At 45.6% G+C, this 23,720-nt stretch overlaps 1 protein-coding gene across 7 annotated transcripts in view; it reads left to right on the forward strand.

Moving 5' to 3' along the window:
* Positions 1–23,720, forward strand: part of arhgef9a (Cdc42 guanine nucleotide exchange factor (GEF) 9a) — a 404,937-nt gene that overhangs the window by 228,446 nt on the left and 152,771 nt on the right. The window contains exon 1 of one of the 7 annotated variants that reach the window (XM_078547445.1): positions 451–578. The exons of the other annotated variants lie outside the window; for them this stretch is intronic. The gene's annotated coding sequence lies outside the window, so the exon portion shown is untranslated. Of the gene's footprint in view, positions 1–450; positions 579–23,720 lie in introns of those variants that run through there. 7 annotated transcript variants of the gene reach the window in all.

Here is a 23,720-nt window from a genome sequence, read left to right on the forward strand (position 1 = left end):
TCTTCATGAGGAGGTTGGTGAACACTATGGAGAACCTCGAACAATAGAATGCCAAGTTTCTGATGGAGATGTGTGCAGACCTGCACTCCATTGTTGTAGCCATGGATGAGATCTTGCTGTCGCTATGTGAGAGGTGGACAGGGCACTTCAGCATCCCTCCAGGTGCCCCTTCTCCTCGAGGAGTCAGGCAGGTGTTATCAAGTACCCAAAAGGAGGAGGAGCGGCTGTTGGACACCCCAGGACCTCCACTCTTCTCCACCGATGCTGCCAGACCTGCTGAGTTTTTCCAGGTAATTCTGTTCTTGTTTTGGATTTCCAGCATTTGTAGTAGCTTTTTGTTTTTATCTCTGAGGGTGTCCGGTCCTTCGGAATCCCCCTTGCCTGTCACCCCTTTAGCTTCTTCCTCTGTGGCTGCAGAAGGAGCAGCTGTCCCACAGCAGGATAGCCAAAGTAAGCCTGGCCCTCTAGGCCTTAGGTCTCCACAGGATGGCAGCCAAGGTCAACCAAGCCAACACAGCAAACTGGTCAGCAGGCTGCCTTCAGCCCTGCTGTGGACGTCAGTGGAGCGCCTAGAAGTGGTAAGGAATGACAGATTAAGAAGTTATAATTTCACATGTGGTTGCACAAGTGCATTATGACTTAGTATTCTGACACTTTTGTAAATAGATTACACTTGCACTTTAATGAAGTCTGATGTGACTTAATTACGATTCATAGTCCTTAAGCCTGTGCGCAACCATCATCCTACCTTCCCCACCCTACCACTCTCAGGGGTACACCCCAGGCTGGGTCTACTTCCCAATCATTCATGTGCAGGCAGGCAAAGATCTTTGCTAGGGCCCTTGTGAGGCATGTGCAAGAAGCCTTCCACGCACACTGAGCCTTTGTCCTTCACGTGCTCATCTGTTGAAGTGCCTTAGCATTGTCAGTACTATGTGCTGGGATTCCCCTTTAGTTGTCCAGTTGAGCTGGCCAGTTGACACCGGCCCATGTCCGTTCACACCTGCACGCACTCCCATGCCCATTCATACCTGTGTGCACTCCCATGCCATTCAACCCATTCCCGATGACCCAACTCCCATGCTGCATCTCTAGATCTCCAACTCGAGGCTCTAGATAGTTGCATGCGGCCATGGTGTGTGTGACTTTTCAGGTAGAGCTCAACACCTTCCACCATCCCCTGTGACCCACACCCTCCACCCCATAACCATTGACATCCCCTGGTGCGACCTTTGACATCCCCATAGTCACTGTACAACACTTTCCCATCACCCACCATCCCATGCAGGTGAATGCCCATGTCCCTACCTTCCCGAGGAGCCCACCCCTGTGACAATGGTCATGCGCCCCTCATCTTGCCCACCCTCAGAATCTGGTTTTACTTCTGTGTCCCCTCCAACAACCCTCAGTGTCCCTTTACCTGTCGTTGCAGGATCCTCACCCACCCTCCCTACTGATTCCCACTGCCCCCTTTAACCCTCAACATCTCTCCCTATCAACAATTCCCTCAGTATGCTCCCCAGGACTCATTAGTTGACACCGCGGACCCCTCCCACCCTCTTCTCCCCAATGCCCGTTCACACTTGCACACCCCTCCAAGTCGGTTCACACTTGCACACACCCCCATGCCCATTCACACCTGCACACCCCCCATGCCCATTCACACCTGCACACACCCCCCTGCCTGTTCACATCTGCACACCACCCCCCCCATGCCTGTTCACATCTGCACACCTCTCTACTACCCCCCCTGCCCTGCATTCCACCGCGGCCCTTCCCACACTCCCACTCCGTAAGCTACCTCATCCATTCCACGACCCCAGGTGCATCTTTCCCTTTCCCCTACCACTGCTAACCTCCCCTGCTCCCCTTTAGGCTTCTACACCTGCCCCATCTCTTCATTCCTCTCCTTCCCATCTAATCCCACACCCTCCAGCACAGACTGTCGCTGCCCAACAGTACCTCATGCAGCTGACCACCTGCAGTGTGTGAAGATCCACATCCTGAAAGCACCTACAGCACAATGATCCACACGGCAGATGCTTCACCCACCGCTGCACGTGGTGTTGCAGAGCCCATGGTCACTGGAAACCTCCACCTTCCACCCTGCATGCTGCCCAGGCCTCCTTCCAGGTGAGTCCTGGCATGTCCACGCCATGTTGGTCTGGATGTGTTCCGAATCGGCGTTATATCCCACTGGCAGCGTGGATAATTGGATGGGGGGGAGGGGGTGCAATTCAATCGGAGCTTCATCTGCTTCCCATTAATGGGATGCAAAGTGGCTTCACGCCAGCCTGCTGTGACAGCATGTATTCCCATCGTCATTTTACGCTGGTGGAAAACCGATTTTTCAGCTCCCACCAAATTGTTCTCCCCACCTGCCATCAAACCCACTGCTGTTGGGACTGGAAAATGCCGGCCATTGCCTGCAGATTTAACCTTGCCTGGCTCTATAGAATTGCAGCTTGACATGAAGCATTTAAGATGCTGGTGTATTTTCTTTGCTGGGTAACACTGCATATTATAGCATTTATGTAGAAATTTCTGCTGGGCGTTAACATATATTGTCACTATCAGCCACATAAATTGCTCTTAACACATTGACTTATAAAGCCATGCACTTTCACAAATAATGTAAGTGCTCGCTGTGCCTTAACTATGCCTTTATCTTACATTTTTGCTCAGCGTTTATCATAACTGCAGTTGATCTTAGAGAACTATGAATCTTTTTCTGCAACCCAGTCCATACACACAATTCTTTACACTCGTTGGAACCAACCATTTTCAGCTGCCACATCAATGATCTTCCTTCCATCATAAGGTCAGAAGTGGGGATGTTTGCTGATGATTGCACAATGTTCAGCACCATTCGCGATTCCTCAGATACTGAGGCAGTCCATGCCCGAATGCAGCAAGATCGGGACAATATCCAAGCTTGAGCTGGCAAATGGCAAGTAATATTCGTGCCACACAAGTGCCAGGCAATGACCATCTCCAACAAAGGAGAATCTAACCATCGCCCCTTGACTTTCAATGGCATTACCATTGCTGAATACCCCACTATCAACATCCTGGGGGTTACCATTGACCAGAAACTGAACTGGAGTAGCCATATAAATACTGCGGCTACAACAGCAGGTCAGAGGCTAGGAATTCTGTGGTGAGTAACTTAACTCCTGACTCCCCAAAGCCTGTCTGCCATCTACAAGGCACAAGTCAGGAGTTTGATGGAATACTCCCCACTTGCCTGGATGAGCGCAGCTCCCACAACACTCAAGAAGCTTGACACCGTCCAGGACAAAGCAGCCTGCTAGATTTGCACCACATCCACAAACATTCACTCCCTCCACCACCAATGAATAGTGGCAGCAGTGTGTACCATCTACAAGATGCACTGCAGGAATTCACCAAGGCTCCTTAGGCAGCACCTTCCAAATCCAAGACCATTACCATCCTTCTAGACAAAGGCAGCAGGTACATGGGAACACCACCATCTGGAAGTTCTCCTCCAAACCACTCATCACCCTGACTTGGAAATATATCGCTGTTCCTTCACTGTCGCTGGGTCAAAATCCTGAAACTCCCTTCCTACACCACATGGACTGCAGTGGTTCAAGAAGGCAGCTCACCACCACCTTATCAAGGGCAATTAGGGATGGGCAATAAACGTTGGCCTAGCCAACGATGCCCATGTCCTGTAAATGAATTTTTAAAGAAGTATTTTGATCCTAGCAACCCAGTGGAATGCCTGATTCCCTTAAGGTTAATGCATTTCGTATACACATAGCCACTTATCATGGCGCCTCTCCCATTTGTTATACCTTTATAAAAGTGAAGTTTAGATTCTTATTCCTGTGGCTCCAGATCCCAGCTCTGAATTAATTTAGACGGTGAGCTCTCTCAAAACCTATTTATTGTTTCTGACAATTTAACCTTTAGTCTGTTGAGAAAGTAGGCATTTCATAAGGCCCCGATTTTCTGACATGGACTCTCAACAAGTATGGCTTTCCACTGGAGAAGCGAAATCATCCTTTTAGTGGGACCAAAATAATAGACAAACAGATAGAATGGGAGGGAAGTTTATGAACAAATATGACACTTGGGCTCTGAGTGGAGGGTGCTTGATGGACAAAATTGTTCTTTATCTGCTTTCCTTAGTTCTGATGAAGAGTCATTCGGACTCGAAACGTTAACTGTGTTCCTCTCCGCAGATACTGTCAGACCTGCTGAGTTTTTCCAGGTATTTTTGTTTTTGTTCTGGATTTTCTTATACTCTAATGAGCTACTATGACATGATTGATAAAGACACTGCTACAGCAGTAAACTGTACAGACAGGAAGGTAATAATCAGTGCTGAGTTATGTGATCTTACCAGAAACAGTAATTGAGAAGGGATAAATCAGAAATCCAAGGTTGCCAAACAATGTCTTCTGCTGAAAAGCATTAATGTGTGGACATCAGATGAGGAACCAATCACGTATTGATTTGAAGTCGTCAATGATTCAATAACCTGCTGGCAATCACTGCCTAGTCTCTTATATAAAGAATGGCAACTTGTACTAGCACTTGTGCGTGCAATCAGCAAATTAACTTCAATATAGATAAATGTGAGGTAATACATTTTGGTAGGAAGAGAAAGGAGGTCTCGTACTTTTTGGAAAATATTGTTTAAATGGAGTAGTGGAACAGGTGGTCTGGGGGTGCAGATAAATAGATCACTAAAAGCAGCGATGCAATTAATAAGGCCGTTAAGAAAGCAAACACAGTGCAGTGGTTCATTTGTAGAGGGATAGAATCGAAAAGCAGAGAAGTTATGCTAAGCTTGTTCAGAGCCTTTGTTAGGCCACATATGGAGCAATGTGAACAGCTCTGGGGCCGGATTTTTGTCTCCCAATGGCAGTGTGAATTAGGTTGAAAAACACTGGACTTAGTTTTATTTTGCTGAGAAAACAAATTTCCTCTGTCTTCCTGAGCCCATGTAATTTTTGTGTGGCCTTTTGGTGGGTCAGGAAGGCTTTGGATGCAAAATGCATATGCACCTCTTCTAATTATGAGATCCTCATTGTGAGGACCACAGGAAAATTGTATTTCCTTTCTGTATGCTACTTTTGTGTGTAGTTGTGGGTTTTGAAAGCCCTTAAAAAAAATGAACCACCTTGGGCAGTTCATGACCACTGAGGGAAGACTGCAGAGGAGTCAGAAACATTCTGAATGTTTCCACACCTTCAAATGTCACTATTAGATGCTGTATTGTAATGTAAATGTATTTTAATGCAATGATTGATCAAAGGGCTCTGCTCTGCAAAGGTAAATTAACTATTACATTCATCAGCATTGTGTAAGTGTTGACCTGCATTACGGTATTTTTTCCATTGGAAAAGGTACTGTAATGCATTCAAAAATATGGAAAATGTGTTGGTAAACTCTGTTTGTCAAATTTGGCACTGGGACTTATTTGTGCAGATAGCCCTGACTGTGAAAAAATCATCCCCCTGCTTTTGGAAGGTAGGAAAAATTCTGAACACCTGTTCTCCTCCATTGATTGACAGGCAATCTGCTTTTAATGGAAAAGACACTGTTCTTTCAATTTCAGGCTCTTGCAGTTCCAATAATGTTTTGATATCTGTGGCCATTATGAATGCATGACTGAGTTCCAAAAAACTATTGAAGCATTCAGTTCTGTTGATTCAGCTGTTTAGGGGAATGACTGGCAGCTTTATGAGGCTGTAATAACATACTCAGCCTTTAGGTGGTTTCAGAGTGCATGGTTGTTTGTTTACACAATTTAATGGCCACTTAAAGGATTAACCTATTTTTCAATGGGGATGTTTGTTTGCAGCATCAATGATAGACCTTTGAATGAAAGTTTTATTACATTGTCACAGGGTTTTATTTTACCCCTGCATTTAAAATAATCCCTATTTCTATTGCATGGCCCCTGAGGACTTTACAAAGTGGACGCTGGGTGAATGACTATGGAGGATATATTGGGGGGCAAGGAGATAGCATGGAGGATCTGGGAGGCATGGGTGGCATGGAGGGTCTGAGGGGACATGGAGGTGGCTTGGGGATCTGAGGGTGCATGGGTTAGCATGGGTATCTGAGGGGCATGGAGGTGACACGGGGGATCTGAGGGGGCATGTAGTGGCATTGGTGATCTGACGGGGCACAGGGGTCACAGGAATGGGGAGTGGGGGGAGATGTGGGAGGGGTGAAGGGTGAAGTTTAGGGGGCCTTTAAACAATGTTGAGACCTGGGCTGCGCTGTTGGAGAATAGAGGCGGGCCTTCTAACCAGCCCACCTCTGCACTCACTCCTCCCGCACTCCATCGTGGCTTGCAAACTGCACTGTGAGCCCGAACCCTGAGTGAAGAAACAAAAATCCCAGGCAAAGTCATGCATGGGTTGGGCATGCAGATCAGAAGCCAGAAAAGTACGTAAGTTGTGTTTTCCCGAACCACATGAAAATCCAGGCCCCGGTCTTCATATTATAAAAAGGATATAGATGCACTGGATATGGTACAAAATAAATTTACTAGTATGATAACTGAACTGAGAGATTATAGTTATCAGGAAAGATTGAACAGGCTGTGGTTCATTTTTCTCGAAAAGAGAAGCCTGAAAGGGTGACCTGATAAGAGGCCTTCAAGACAATGGATGGATTTGATAGGCTGGATGTAGAGCAGATGTTTCCATTTGTGGGTAAAACTAAGAACAAAAGGCTATAAATATAAGATAGTCACTAACAAATTAAGAATTCAGGAGAAGCCCCTTTGTCCAGAGTGATTGAACTGTGCAGCTTCCTACTACAGTAAGTATTTGAGGCAAATAGCAGAGGTGCATTCAAGGAGGAGCTAGATAAGCACATGAGCAAAATAAAAGATTAGGATATATTGATGGGGTTAGTTGAAGAGGGTTATGATGAGGCTCATTGGACTTGTTGGGCCAAATGGCCTTTCTCTGTGCTGTAAATGCTTTGTAATTATATCTTGTCAACAGCTAACATCTTCAAGAGATGATCAAAGTCCTGCAAACTGACGTGCCTGTATCCCTTGACTGCATGTTGCCATTAACCAAAAGATTGAACTAAAATGTTTTGACACTTAAATACTCAACCCATAGAGATACAATTCATAGAAGGTATCCTCACTCTACTAGCCTCAAAAGTACTCTCTCAGTGGATTTAGCAGAGCAGATGGAGGCTGTTGTTGCTCATTTGGGGGTCCAGGAGGTGACCATGACTGATGATTCTTGAGTGCTTGAACCTTAGAAGACCCAACTGAATGCTGCTGCATTTTGGCTGTTGCTGATTTTTGGGCACCATTCTGGGTATTGATCAAGGGGCTAATGAAAGATCAAGTATGCTCTTATGAGAGGCCAACACATGCCAATTCTCACTGCACCTCTGCCATACTAATGGAGTCAGACTCATCGTTTCGACTAAGTACGGGAGAGCAAATTGCAGTGGACAAGTAAGTCACCTGTCTTCCTATTCCACCAATTTCTCTAAGGTCTGTCTATCCAAGGTAAACCACAAATTTAAGCCGAGAGTCAGCATTGCAGCCATTTGAGCTTCCACCAAAGCTGAGAATTGTATAGACATGGGCTGGGATTTTCCGTCCCCGTGGCAATCCCACCCATAGTCAGCAGAGCTTTGGCTGGTCTGTCAAATTTTCTGGTCCACCCGCGATGATTCCTGCCGCAGGTGGGACCGGAAAATCCGGGCCTATAGACTTCTGTTGTGAGAGTCCGGCTATACCATTTCTGGAGATGGTCACACTCTCCAAGCTAGGGTGCTGAAGCCATGTAAGATGACACCACTCAGGCTGGAAGCAGACTCCTTCATTCCTTCAGCCATGTTGATTAAATTCCTTGGCAGGGCATCCAATATTTGGTATAACTGGTTGTATGAGGCAAGCAATTTTCTCCTCATTGCTGGGATCTTGTTGTCCAAAGCTCTTTTTCCTCAGATCAGCTGGGAGAGGACCTCACCTACCTGTGAGCTGTCTTCTGGACTGTCCCTTGCAGCACTAGTGCTAGATGCATTAACCCATGCAGACCCCTTAACCTCATGCTGTAAACCAACTGTGATGCCAATCTCTGTGCTGGTGACTGGGGAGTGATGCAATATATGGTGGTGCTTCCTCAGAAGGATTCTCTTCCTCTGAGGTGTCTTCGTCTGGAGGCTCTGGGTGTTAAGAAAGAGCCAGAGGAAAGGGACAAGATTTAGGATGTTGCACGAATGGAATACACACATGGCCGAAGCCATGTATCAAAATGTAATTTGACATAGTGGAGTTGACTGCATTTTCCAGTGCTTAATGAAGGGTTACAAATAATGTCAGATACTCTTATAAGTGAAGCCTTCAGCTTCAAAATTGCTGATGCACACAGCCCGGGAAACCTCTCAAATTTCCATGGTTTGCATGGCTTGTGGCTTCAGCCTCCTCAGGCTTATGAGATTATTCGGTTCTCCCTCAGTCTTGTTGCTCTCATGATTATTGTACATCATCTGGAGAGGAGAGAGTTAGTGAGTAACTACTGAAAGGAGTGTGTGGCTGTGTAGGATTTGTGCTGGGAATGTATATGCTGAAATGGAGAAGAAACAAGACACAAGAAAGATGAGGAGGTGTTGATTGAGAAACAAATGTGCGGAACGTCAAGTGAGGAAGGAATCCTGAGAGATTTTACAAAGATGAGCAGGTGAGCAGGGAATGGTGTTAATGTTTGGATGTGAAGGGAACAAGGGAAAAGTGAGTGTATTTTAGTAATGGAAATGAAAGGTGTATAGTATGTCCTTGTGCTGGGTGGTGAAGTAAGTGATAGAGGGAAGGGAATTGTTGATAGTGGTGGAGCAATGGGGTGAGGGACTGCTACCATGTTTTCTAGAGAGAGGGAGGTAAATGAAGAGCAGTACTCACCCTTACTGCTCTAGTGAGGTAATTGAAGCATTTCCTGCACTGTATCCAGGTCCTGTGGATGACAATTTTGGGGTTGTGGATGTCTGAAATCTCTCTCCATGTTGGAAGCCAGAGCGTTTGGGGACTGTCTTGGCAATTCTGGCAAAGTGGAGTTCACCTCACCTCTTCCAGAAGCATATCTAGGGAGGCTTCTGAGGACTGTGATGCACACTTCCTACTCATTTCTCAGAATATTCTTCTTCCAGCACCTTGCAAACAAAACAATCTACAAGGGAATGCAACCTCGCTTTAAGAGGTGAATTCTTGTTTTAAACAGATTTCTTGCTGACCCATTGCAGAGTCAGCATGGCTTCATGAAGGGGAAATCATGCCTGACAAATTTATTAGAATTCTTTGAGGAGGTAACTAGCAGCATAGATGAAGGGGAACCAATAGATGAAATATATTTGGATTTCCAAAAGGCTTTTGATAAGGTACCAGACATAAGGCTACTTAATAAGATAAGAGCCCATGGTGAAGGGAGTAGTATATTAGCATGGATAGTGGATTGGCTAACTAATAGAAGACAGCGAGTTGGGATAAGGGGGGCATTTTCAGGATGGCAACCTGTAATTGGTGGAGTGGCACAGGGATCAGTACTGGGGGCTCAATTATTTACAATGTATATTAGATGAGGGAAGTGAATGTATTACCGCCAAATTTGCAGATGATACAAATATAGGTGGGAAGGCAAGTGGTGCAGATGACACGAGGAGTCTACAGAGGGATATAGGCAGGTTAAGTGAGTGGGCAAAAAAGTGGCTGATGGAATATAATGTGGGAAAATGTGAGGTTATGCACTTTGGCAGGAAGAATAGAGGAGCTGAATATTATTTAAATGGAGAAAGACTGCAGAAGGTTGCAGCACAGAGGGATTTGGGAGTCCATGTGCATGAATCCCAAAAAGCTAACATATAAGTTCAACAGGTAATAGGGTGGCAAATGGAATGTTGGCCTTTATTTCAAGGGGAATGGAGTATAAAAATAGGGAAGTCTTGCTAAAACTATACAAGGCACTAGTTAGACCACACTGTGAACAATTTTGGTCCCCTTATCTAAAGAAAGATATACTGGCATTGGAGGCAGTCCAGAGAAGGTTCACTAGGTTGATCCCGGGTAAGGAGGGATTTTCTTAAGAGGAGAGGTTGAGTAGTTTGGGCCTGTGCTCATTGGAATTTAGAAGAATGAGAGGCGACCTTATTGAAACATATAAGATTCTTAAGGGGCTTGACAGGGTAGATGCTGCGAGGTTGTTTCCCCTTGTGGGAGAGTCTAAGACCAGAGGGCATAATCTCAGAGTACAGAGGGGTCAACCATTTAAAACAGTGATGAGGAGGAATTTCTTCCCTGAGGGTAGTTAATCTGTGGAATTCTTTACCGCAGAGGGCTGTAGAAGCTGGGTCGTTAAGTATATTGAAGGCGGAGCTAGACAGACTTTTAATCAGTTAAGGGAATCAAGGATTATGGGGAAAAGGCAGGAAAGTAGAGTTGAGGATTATCAGATCAGCCATGATCTCATTGAATGGCAGAGCAGACTCGATGGGCCGAATGGCCTGCTTCTGCTCCTACGTCTTATGGTCTTATTGGAAGCTACACTGCAAAAGTGGGCAGGTTTTGCCATTGGGTTGGCCAGATTCAGTGAGAATTCTATAGGTGAGATTGATCATTAGGCCCAGTAATTAAAACTACTCTACCATTGCAGCAAAGAAACAGATTCAGAGGCTGGAATTTTCCAGCTCATCACGCCACAGCGGGATCTTCTGGTACCGCCAATGCGAACGAAGATTTCAATGGCTTGCAGGCCCTGCCTAGGGGGAATCTGTTGCCGGGGTGGGGGCTGGAAAGTTCCGGCCTCTGAGTCTGTTTCTTTGCTGCAGTGGGTGAGTTTTAAACTGAAACTAAAATGCATCCGCCAAAACCTGGCTGAGGGTGCCAGTGTGTCAATTTAGCACACAATCATTGTCTAGATCCTAACGATGCCCAAGTTTGCAGTGAGCTTGGTTATAACAACATAAAGTGACTTAAAGCAAAAATGTCAGTGTTTAAATGAGAAAGGGCACCAAGGTAGCAAGCCACAGAGATTTCTGGATCATACAATATGAAAGCAATTACAGGCCGTGTAGTTGGAAGATTAATACCTGAGAGAAATGTTGAAAATAATTTCATAGTGTTATTCCCAGCTGAGGTACGAATAGAATAAATTATTATGGTCCCTGATTTGTGAATTAATTTAATTTGAGTTGTCCCTGGTTAATGGACTAATTCAATCACTTTTAACGTTAATTAACTGATCTGTTTGGCACTGTGATATCTAGCTAGTGGAATACTTTGGCTGAAACAATCATTGGGTCAATAATCAATGGATTACTCATCATTTAACCAGGAGGCTGTGTTCAGTCCTCTGCCATGACTAGCCCAAGCATCTCTAGGACTCCAGCAAGGGCAGGTTGAAAAATTGGAGCTCCCACCTAACATGCCTGAATCATATGGCACCAAGTTTTCTGTGTCAGAATTTTTGGGTCCAGGGGAAGCTATAATGCAGGCGAATACAGCTTTGCCTCAATGAACAGTTATGGAAATCAGGTCCCGTGCTGAATTTTATGATTTGGGCAAGGTTCTGCTCCCACTGTATATCCCGCCTTTGCAAACTGGGTGCAAAATGGCTAGCATGCTTTACAATGTCTCTTACAGCAAGGTTGCAATTGTATCATTAAAGCTTGAAGTTTATCTTTTGCCTGGGACCATTTCTGTGCTTGTTCATTGAACACCTTTCACACTTTTATTTCACTTTATACCTTCGCCTCTTTTGTTAAAATCTTCAATTTCTGAAGGCAGGCTTTCCTGGAGCCTAGGAAATTATTGTTGTAATACAATTTATAGCTGACAAAGTCAGGAGGATGGGAATTCCATTGGTTGTTGCTATTGGGATTCATTTTTATGAATGAATCCTAGACTAGGCCTCAAATGCCAATAAACGTCACCAATTTGGCGTCGAACCCACTGCATTTCTATATGTTTCCATAGTAGATTGCTCAGCAGTGAGAATGCAACCCATATGCAACTTCCAAAAATTCCCCACCCTCCTGCCTCCAAACCTGCATCTGCTGGTAAGATTCTACCTATTATGTCCTGCAATTTTGTTAAAGGGGATCAGACCAACACTGGTGGCAATTATATAAAGGCAAAATACTGTGGATGCTGGAAATCTGAAATAAAAACAGAAAATGCTGGAAAAACTCAGCAGGTTTGACAGTATCTGTGGAGAGGGAAACAGAGTTAACACTTGGAGTTTGTATGACTTCTTCAGAGCCGGTGGCAGTTAACTGGACACTTGGGGAGACAGGTGATGCCACTAGGATTTTCTTAACAGTAGACTGGCTCCTTGCTGAGGCCAAAGCTCAGCAGACGGCTGGAGGTAACTTCCTAGCCACAAGCTGGGGGCCAATGCAACCTCCCCCTGCCACTCCGGAGCCATGGGTATCAGAGGGTTACAGCTGCAGCCAGAGGCCATCCTGTAGAGGAGTTTCCCCCTTCACAATAGTGGCCTGGTAGCTGTGGGCACACTTGTTTTAACCAATATCTGAAGCTTTCAGAGACCACCTCCCACATTGGTAAAGCCCACCTTTCTCAGAGGGGTTGCTGGTCATCCACAGAGTCAGGTGCCCTGGTTGACCCTTTGCCTGCCATCCCTAATCAGACAAGGCTCCTGGAGTCAGCCTGTTAATTGGGAAGGTCACGCAAGCAGGCAGGACTTCAATACCATCAGGGTTGCGACCCATTCCCGCCAACTCTGCCTGCCCCTCAGCCATTTCATGCTCGAATGAGCGTCAGTTGGCTGCAGGTGGGACTCCTGCCCCTAACTTGGGAGGAAGTCCTGCCTTGAGAGCTGCTGGCCAATCTGATTGGCTGGTAGCTCTCTAGTCCCTGCAGTGACAGAAGCTGCAGCGGACAGAAGAGAACTTCATGGAGACAACTGAACCTATGTCCCAGGACTGGATGGAAAGGTAAGTTTTCGGCATCTCAGGGCAGGGAGGGTAGGGAAGGCCTGGGGGGTGGATAGGGGGCAACTGGGAGAGAGGCCAGGGGGGCAGCCCATCTGAAGCCTTGCCACCCCAGCTTAAAATTGCTGAGAGGTCGAGGTGGGCAGGAACCCAGCGGGAAGCCCACTCATTCTATTTCATGCTCCCCCCCCCCCCTCCAGCCCATCTAAAAACCCACCAGCGGTGAAGCATGAAATTCTAGGCTTAGTGTCATCAATTGATGGTGATTCATTACAATTAGCCAAATGGAATGTTTGATTAATTGTCCTATGAAAATAGCGCTTCTTCTTAATTTAATAAGCATAGCTGGTGGCTCAAAACCCATAGTACAGTACATGACCAATGTTGGGAGGAGCAAAAGAGAACTTGAGAGAAATCACAAGGGAGTGATTAAAATCCAAGCTTGGATTTTAAATCATGAAGATTGCATGAGGAGGGGAAGACTGATGAAATAAGATGTTCTACAGTTTGGAAATCCTATAAAAGGGCTCTAAAAGGAATCAAAAACAAAAACAGAATTACCTGGAAAAACTCAGCAGGTCTGGCAGCATCAGCGGAGAAGAAAAGAGTTGATGTTTCGAGTCCTCATGACCCTTCAACAGAACTGAGTAATATTAGGAGAGGGGTGAAATATAAGCTGGTTTAAAAGGAATCAGTTGGATGTGATAATATGTCATGCTCTTTGATGTCCTTCGCACCAGAAAGAATCCCTGTGTAATCAGGCAATTCCTCATAGGTGCCAAAATCATGGACACAGGCCTCTGAAAGCTATATGAACTCTGGGTAAATATTAAAACATTATCAGTGAGTGGGTATGTATTTGTTGCCATTTTTAGATTCAGTTGGACGCAAATATTATAATTTTGTGTGTACACTAGATCATGTAAAATTCTGGAAGCTGATGAGAACTTATCATTAAATCCATTTTGCTGCAAAGAAGGAACTCTTTGCATGTGTACCTGTATAAAAGAAAGTTTGCATCTATACAACGTCTTTAACAGCCTCACAATTCCCCAAACTGCATTTATCAATAAAGTACTTTTGAAATATAGTCACTGTTTTAATTTAGGCAAAGCAGCAGTCCATTTGCACAAAGCACGGTCTCACTTTCAGCAATCAGCTAATGGCCAGATAAGCTGTTTTAATGATGTTGGTTGAGGCATAAATATTGGCTAATACAGTGGAGAGAAATCTCCTTTCCTTCTTTGAAATACTGTACTGCTATGTAAAATCTAAATTTATGTCCATCTGAGAGGAAAGACAGGGATATGGTTTAATATCTGATCTGAAAGACAGCACTCTGACATTGTAGCACTCCCACAGACCATGCTGAACTGTCAACCTAGATTTTGCGCCTGAGGCTCTGGAGTGGATTTAACGAACGTAATACCTTCTGACTCAGAGTCGAGGGTTCCACCACTAAACCATAGCCATGCAGAATAATAACTCGGGTTAACTGATCTCAACCAGGGACTGCAGTGTCTCTGAGCAAGGGAAATAATGAAACAGCTTAGGTTCCCACTCCAGATCAATAGGCAGTGACCCCTGCTAGCAATTGCATACGTGCATTTTGGACAAGGACAGGATCAGATCCAATTGTAATGCCCTTACTGTTCAATAATGCTGAAAATGCTTGTCTCATTCTGCACATGAATAATGGCCATTTGAGTAAGATACTGAAGAGCTGCAACAGCCCATGAAACTGTAAAGCAGCAAAAGCCACAGATTTCAATGAAGGGAGAAAATTGAAAACAGTCAGTAAGCAAGATTCACAAGTGTCAGAGAACTGAGTTTTAAGGGACAATGAGAAAAGCTGAGCATTATCAGCATTAAATAAAAACATGCAAAGTGATATTTTATTGAAGTATTTAAGACACTAAGTGGAATAGAAAAGGTTAATCTGGAGCATTATTTTAAGTTAAATTACAACTGCAGGTTAAATGTATATAAATACAATCTGATAAAAGTCAATGAAGTGCAAGGTTGATGCAAGAAGGCAGTTCTTCATAAAAAGAATGATTAATACTGTTGTACAATGGTTTTCCAGGTAAGGTAGTGGCAGCAAAAATTGGAGGGACACATTACAACAAAAAAAAATCTTTGTACATTAGATACTGGTGATGGGAAGGAAACATAGGCGTAGGCTATGCAGCCCCTCAAGCTTGCTTCGCCATTCAATGAGATCACGGCTGAGCTGCAACTTAATAGCATATGCCTGCCTTTGCCACATCTCTACTAATACCTTTGGTTAACAAAAATCTATCAACCTTAGAGTTAAATTTTAACTCTAGCATCAATTACCATTAGTGGTGGAGAGTTCCAAATTTCTACCACATTTTGGGTGTGGAACTGTTTCCTAATTTCACTCCTGAAAGGCCTAACTTTTAGACTATGCCCATCTAGCCCTAGAAACCCGACCAGCAGAAATAATTTCTATTGACCCCATCTGTTATTCCCTAACACTCAAAAACGTTTTAAATTCTAGGGAATACAGCCTAGTTTATGTAATCTCTCATTGTAATTTAACTTTTGGGACAACTTTTTCCAGTCGGTATGTGGAGGCGGGGCCCGCTCGGCGACAGTAAAATTATGCGGGGTGACGTCGGGCATGTGTCCCGACGTCTCCCCGTGTCATTTAGACGCCGACCTCTCAACGGCCTTTTGAGGCCATTAAAAAAATTAATTGAAGTGATTAATGGACCTGCCCGTCCAACCTTAAGGTTGATGGGCAGGCGAAGACCCCAGGCGGCCTTCCGAAAAAGCATGAAACCTCATCCACGGGCGGGTTGAGGTTTCATGAGGGATTTAAAATTTTCAGGATTTTTAAAATAAAAGCAATGGACATGTCCCAGCTCATGTGACAGTGTCACATGAGGGGAACATGTCAGGAACACTTTTTCTAACTTTAAAAAATTTTTATAACTTCAACCGATCTCCCTGAGGTGGTACTTTGCCTCAGGGAGATCTGTGCACTCTTTCGCACGCATGCGCGAAAGAGCGCACTCCCGGCTCGGAATCCCCACCCCCCGCCCGCCCAGGGAGTGCTCAGCACTTCTGAGCCTTAATTGGCCGGCCCATGTAAAATGGCAGCGTGCCCCCAACTGGGGGCGCCGATCAGGAACCCACCCGCCTGTGCCCACTCCCGCACAACCCCCCCCCCAAACGGGGGGAAAATGCTGCCCTTGGAGTCTAGGTATTACTTTGGTAAACCTATGCTGCACCCCTTCCAAGGACAATATATCCTTCCTAAGATGGCGCAACCAGAACTGCTGACAGTGCTCCAGGTATGATCTAACCAGGGCCTTGTATAGCTGAAGCATGACTTCTAACCCTTGTATTCCAGACCTCTGGGCAGAAAGGCCAGTATTCCATTAGTCTTTTTGATTATTTTCTGCATCTGTTCATGGCATTTTCATGATCTAAATATATGGACCCCAAGTCTCTTTGGACCATCACTGCTTCTGTCTTTTCACAGTTTAGAAAGGACTCTGTTCTATCCTTTTTTTAGCTCCAAAATGGATGACCTCACATTTGCCTACATTAAAATCCATTTGCCATAGTTTTGTCCATTCACTTAATATATTAACATCTCCTTGTAATTTTGTGCCTCTACACTTCCAACAATGCTGCCTATCTTTGTCTATCATCTACAAATTTGGATATGTTTCTTTTTATCCTGTAATAATAATAATAACAACAATGGTATTTTATTCAAGAAACATGTTTGCATCAAAAAAACTCATATAAGGGCTAAGTAATCAGGTTAAAAACATGTAAAAATATAACAATCATGTAGTAACAAAAATAGATATAACAAATTTGACAGGTAACAGGGAAGTGTTGAAAAGGATATTAAAAGAAAGATAAAATTTAATTAAAATGATAATAAAATTACAAACCAACACACCATTTCTACATTAAAGGCGCTGAAGTACATATAAATGTAATCATTTACGTGCTTTAGTGAGGACCCAAACCATGTAAGCAATAAGATTACATCAATACCTTTCCATCCTGCATCTTACACGGTTGAATTTAGTCTAACTTCTGGAGTTGCCTTGATTGCTCTGGGCACGGTGGGGGCGACCAGTTCTGAAACACGGTAGATTACATAAGGGATTTTCCTAATTTAGTAAAACAGCTGGGCCGTAACTTCCGACTAGTGTGGGAAAGTGCTGGCCCACAGAAATTAGAAGAAATAAATGCACACTTACCTGGTTTTGAAAATTACACTGACACTTGCGTTCACCGGAGCTGCTTGGGGCCTGCATCGAAAGACCCCTCACACGCTCCAGTGAAATCTAAATCCAGGAGGCATGCCCCCTTTTGTACAGCACTTGCTGCTGTAAAGCAGGTAAGCTTAAAGGGCCAGGGAAATTGACAGGCCAGGGAGAAGGTAAGTGTCTAAGGTAAGTAGATACGATTTGGGATTGTGGGTGTTGGGTGTGGCGGGGGGGAGGGGGGTCGTTGGGGGTGTTCAGGGGGTGTTGGGGGTGCTCGGGTTAGGGGGGAATGGATATGTCTGCAGGTCGGTGGGTTGGGGGGTTGTCCGGAGGTCGGGGGGTGAAGGCGGATGGGAGGGTCTGGAGGTTTGGGCAGGGGTGGGGGTTTGTGGGTGTTCGGAGGTCAGGAGTTTGGGAGTGTCCAGTGGTCTGGGGGAGTGGGGGTTGGGGGTGTCCGGAGGTTGTGGGGAGGGGTGGGGGTGTCCGGAAGTCGGGGAGGGATCCAAGGTTGGGGGCAGGGATCCAATGTTGTTGGGGGGAGGGGGGTGGTGAGGTTGGGCTGTCGGAGGTCCAGGGGGGTGGGGAGCGTCCTGTGAGGTTGGTCTGGGTCTTTACAATAGCTACCCAGAAGTTAGAAGAGGTTTTAATTCTTCTAACTTTTTCTGGGTAGCTATTGATATAACCCCAGCGGAACCATCTGAAGTTTGCAATTTAAATCGCATTTTTGGATGGCTCCCAGCACAGCACAATTGTCCAGAGGAAGTTAGTGCTTCTGGGCAATTGCTGTGCAAACCCTTACCTGGGAACTGGTCAGAGGGATTCCCCAGCGCATCTTTGGGGTGCCCCCCAAATCCGACACTGGGGAGCACGGAAGTTACAGGCCATTAACTCTCCCTCTTTGTAGAGTTTCAAGCTTTGTGCCATAAAAATTAAACTGTTAAATTAAATTAAATTGTTTATACACATAGTGAATTTACATAGGCCAGAGTTTTCTGTCCCCGTCCTGGCGGGTGTGGGGCGGAAGATATGGCGAGAAGGCCAAAAATCGGTTTCACGCCGTTGTGAAACCAGTTTGCGATCACTTGCTCCACCCGTCAATGGTGGGCCATGTTTCCTGCCGCCGCACATCGGAATCGTCATTTTAATAGATTTGCATCTAATTATAAGTCCTGCTTGCACGAATCATTTCCCCACATCAAATTTATCGCCCACGCCGTCACGGAGGTAATGGCAAGGCGGGCAAATCAGAGACCACCCCACCAGCAATCCAGCGTGTTTCCCGGGAATGCATTATTAATGAGGCAGGATGCACCGGGAATAGGACGATATGATATGAAAACCCGCCACTGTGGCCAGCAGGTAAAACATCCTTTTTCCAGCCTGCTACCACACTTTGTTCATATCTGGGACAATTCTGCCCATAGATTCCAATTACAAAGAGTTTGGTCCAACTAAACTCCTCACACCTTACTTTATCTAAACCTATCATTATCACCTTCTGTTGCTTTCTCCCTCGTGTGTTTACCTAGCTTCGTCTCAAAAGTAGCTATGCTATTAGACTTAACTATTCCATGGGGAGAATTTTCTCCCCGTTGGGCGGACCGGTCGGGAGCAGACGCGGAGCCGATTGCTGCCCATGCTCGGCTGTGCGCCGCCATTTTACGTGGGCTGGCCAGTTAAGGCCCGCCCAATGTGACACGCACCCAGAAGCGCTCAGCGCTACCTGTGCAGGCGGGGGGAAGAGGGAGATTTGGGGCCAGTGCTCTTTCACGCATGCGCGTGAAAGAGCGCAGAAATCTCCCTGAGGCATGGAGCTGCCTCAGGGAGATTAATTTAATAATAAAACATTGGAAAAAATAAAATTATTCAGACATGTCCCTTCATGTGCCACTGTCATGAATTTTCATAAGACTTTTTATTTAATTAATAGACACTTCATGAAACCTCATCCTGCCCGTGGATGAGGCTTTATGAAAAGAGCGAAGGCCGCTTGGGCTCTTCGCCTGCCCGCCAACTTTAAGCCCTGACAATCACTTTAATTAGTTAATTAATGACCTTAACTGGCCTTTGACAGTTCGGCAGGCATGCAGCCGATTCCGGTGCTCGCCCATTGCACTGAAGATCGGAATGACGCGCGGTGACATCGGGACACACACCCAATGTCACTGTGCATCATTTTACGCGTTAGCGTGCGGGGGCGGACCCTGCATGCCGAACTGAAGATTCTGGCCCACATGATAGCAAGTTCCACATTCTCACCACTCTCTAAGTAAAAGGTTTCTCCTGAATTCTTTCTTGCAATTGTTAATTAATATCTTACATAGGGTTCTATGGAAGGGGGTAGATAAATAAAGTGGCCTTTCTCATCTTTTCTATCGTTGTGATGTCATTGGGTAGTTGAAGTCAATTTTTAGATTGTAAGAAATCATTTTCTAAATGATCCAATGCACAAAAATAAACTGTATTAATCGAGAGCACAATGTTGATCAAGAACAAACACATGGATTAGGTGTCTGTATGTAACATGGGAAGTGGAAAATTGCAATTGTCTGTATTAATTCCTGCTATTGTCCCTTTTGGTTTACAGCCAAACAAGTGGCATCAGGATTTTGCTGCCATCTGAATGCATTTTCCTTGTTACACAGTTTGTTATGAAAGTGGTCTAACATATACCACCTACTTGTTACAATACTTGCTGTTGCAATTTAGGGACAGTTTGAATACATTGGCCTGGATTTTCATGGAATCGGGGAGAGGCCATGGAGGGATGAAAATGGCAGCTGGCGCGCAATTCTGGGATCCCCAACCCCATTCCCGGGGTTTCCAATTTTCACGAGTGTCTTTTAAGGGTGCGGGCTGATTCGGGTCGTGAGCCCGCATCCCGCACTCCCAACCTGGCTGGCTGCATTGGATAGACATGTCCTAATCCTCTGCAATTTTCATGGAGTCGGGCTAGCTTTTCAAAGAGTCGTTCATTGATAAATTCATTGATAAGTCATTCATTGAAAAATTTCTACTTGATTAAAAAAATTTATTTTTTATTACAAGTCAATAGAAGTGTCAATCAAATATCCTTTAAAGCTGAATCTGCTAGCATTTGAAATCTCTTTATCTTCTGGAAATAAACATTGTGCAATTGACAGAAGAGATCAGAGAACCAGTGCTATCAATCAAGCAATGTTTCCCCTGGGGCTCAGGTGTTTTAGTATTCTGATGCATTTCTGGGCTCTCAGCGAATCCTCACCATGCATTCTTGGCTGAGAGCCCAGGCATCCAATATATTACCACACCTAAACCCCAGGGAAAACATTGCTTGATTGGTAGCTCTGGTTCTCTGACCTCATGTCAATTGCACAATGTTTAGTAAATGAGCACCTGGCTGCTTTGAATTTACATTGTATTATAAAATAGTAATAAATGTATTTTTGCATTCATATGAAATTCCTTTTTCCTGCTAATTGAATACAGGTATTAACCTCTAACAAAGGAATGTGTTAACATGTTTGACACCTTGTGTAATTTCCAACCATTTGTATTTTAAACTGAAGACATTATGTAGGAACAAGCATTAGAAGTTGTAAATTGTTGTAGAAATAGAGTACCAGGGAAGGCCATTGAAACAGTTAGTATAAATGGATTCAAGGAAGAATTGGATTTTTACTGGTGAGAGGTAGGATTGTCAGTCATATTGATCTTTCCTTGTTTCTAAAATTTCTTCTGAATGCCAGGTATTTACAGTACTGAAACAGGCCATTTGGCCAAGTAGCTTCATCTATCATTCAGGCCTCCTCCCAGCCTTCTTCATCTACCCCGTCAACATATACTTCTATTTCTTTCACCCTCAAGTGCTTTTCTAGTTTCTCCTTAAACGCATCTGTTATTCATCTCACCTTCTCCTTGCAAAACATTAGGAAGTTATGGTGAACCCATATAAAACACTGATTCAAACTCAATTTGAGTATTGTGTCCAATTCTGGGCACAACACTTTAGGATGGACACGAAGACATTATGGTTAGGATCTGAAATGCACTGCTTGAGAGTGGGGTGGAGTTGGATTCAATTATGGATTTCAAAAGGGATTTGGATAATTATCTGTAAGAGAAAAATTATTGCAGGGTTCCAAAAAGGTGGAGGACTGGAACTATCCGAGTTGCTCTTGCAGAGACACTGCATGCACACGACGGGCCAAATGGTCTCTGTCTTTGCTGTAACCATTCTACGATTGTGGCATCGAGATCCACATTCTAACCATTCTCTGGGTAAAAATGTTTCTCCTGAATTCCTTGTTGAAGTTGTAGTGATTATATCATGTTTATGGTCCCTAGTTCTGACTTCATCCACAGGTGGACAGGTCTTCCCCACGTCTATCCTATCAAACCTAATCATAATTTTAAAGATCTCTAACAGTTCAAATTTCAGTCTTCTCTTTTATAGAGAAAAGAGCTGCAACCTGTTCAAAAGCAAAATACTCTGGATTCTGGAAATCTGAAATAAAAACTGTAAATACTCAGCAGGTCTGGTAGCATCTGTGGAGTGAGAAACAAAGGACAGGTCATGCCTGTTCAATCTTTTCTGATAAGCATAGCCACTGACTTCTGGTATCATTCTAGTGAAACATTTTTGCACCATATCCAGTGCCTCTATATCCTTTCTATAATATAGAGATACAACTTTTCACAATACTCAAAGGACAGAATTTTCTGTTTGGGTGGGGGATGGGGTGGAGCAGGAGAGGGCGCAGGCGGGCACGGACCTGATCACCGCCTGCAATCGGGTCCGCACCACCATTTTGCGCGGGCGGGTCAATTAAGTCTCGCCCAGCGTATTTCCCAACTGCCGTGGATAGCGGGAGTGTGCGAGCAGTGGCGGGTGTGCACAGACTGCCGGGTCCAATGGCAAGCCAGCAGTCTGTTTAAAAGGAGGCCTGGCAGCCTTTTGTAGGCTGCTCACAATGGCCAGTTCTAGGCTGCAGCAGAGGGGTTCAGGTGAGCGGGCCAAGCTGGAGGATAGTATCGTTTTTCAGATGACTGCCTTGCTGCCCTCCTCGTGGAGGTGGCAACACGGCGGGAGGTGTTGGTCCCCACATGATGAAATGTGCCTGGGAGGAGGTGGCGGAGGTGGTGAGCGCCCGCAACGTGGTGCAACGCACCTGGATCCAGTGCCGCAAGCGCATCGATGATTTGTTGCGCTCTGGCAGGGTGAGTACCATGTTGGCATTGGGCATTTAACCCAGCAGGTAGCCTTACCCTTTGCGGCCAATCCCACCCCCCCCGACCAAGTCTCAGTGTCGTGACTGCATTGAATCATTGACGGTATGTTTCCTTTGCTGGGCGGGCAAGAAGATACTGCCCATGCTGAGGTCAGCCTGAGTGGGTCATGAGGAGATGAGCTTTACCCCGCAGCATGTGTCGATCTGAGTCCCACATGACTGGTTTGGGGGCAATTTGGAGGAGCTGCACCTAGGCTCAGACTCAGAACTCCAGGACATGTCCTAGTCAGGGTGATGAGATGGTGGCAGGGGAGCCTCAAGGTGGCGTGGCAACGAACCATCTGCTGCCCTCTACGCTGCACGTGCTTGCGATTCCTTGCTATGGGAGGAAATACTGTGTGGTTCCTAATGTGATGTAGGCAGCATGTGTCCAAGGGGGCGGTGAGGGGGTGGGGAGCAGGCCTAGCATCATTGCCTGAGTGATCAGCAGCAGCGGGGTGAGGAGGCACTGGAGAGGCTTGATATGTCCCACTCTGGTTGGGGTGGGCCGTGCGCGAACAGAGTCCATGTGCAATTTGCCCTAATCAATGGTCTTTTCTCTTTTTCAGGAGAAGAATACGCAGAACGTGGCCGAGCGTGTGAGGACTGGAGGTGGCCAGGCACAGCTCTCCATACTAAGCCGCTTCGAGCAGGAGGCCCTCGAACTGGAGGGACGCCATGCACCCAGGTCTACTCGTATCGGTGAGCTGGGGTGACATGGCCAGGTATTTATGCCCAACAGTGAGATCCGCATTGTCCTCCCAACAGCCATAGCACTGATGGTTGTTAAATTAGTTATTGTTGCAACATTGCTGGACCGTTGGTTATGGAAGGTTGAGCGCATAATGAGTCGGGGGGACAGGGATGAAGTTTGTAAGTGTGTGCACGCTAACTGATCCAATGTCCTTGTTTTTCCTTTCAGCATCATCAGAGCACGGCCGGGAGGAGGAGCAGCAGATGTCCCCTCTAACACCTGAGGGGCCCGAAGTCTCACCAGCGCCACACCATTTCTGTGAGGCAGGCACCAGCACAGATACTAGCACCTCGGTGGGAATTAGAACAACGGCTAGTGTCCCGGGGCACAGTGGTGAGGGCACTTCACACTCGCTGGAGGAGTTGGCGGAGACGGAGAGTGCCCATGGTGCCAGCAGTCGAAGGTCTGCAGGGTTCAAAGCACATGCTCAGTTGGTGCCTGATGATGCGCCTCTGGAGTTGCCCGCGACGCAGCAAGTGCAGGAAATGCGGCCGG

This window comes from Cetorhinus maximus, chromosome 8 (genome assembly GCF_964194155.1).
Source record: "Cetorhinus maximus chromosome 8, sCetMax3.hap1.1, whole genome shotgun sequence".
Taxonomy (NCBI): Eukaryota; Metazoa; Chordata; class Chondrichthyes; order Lamniformes; family Cetorhinidae; genus Cetorhinus; species Cetorhinus maximus.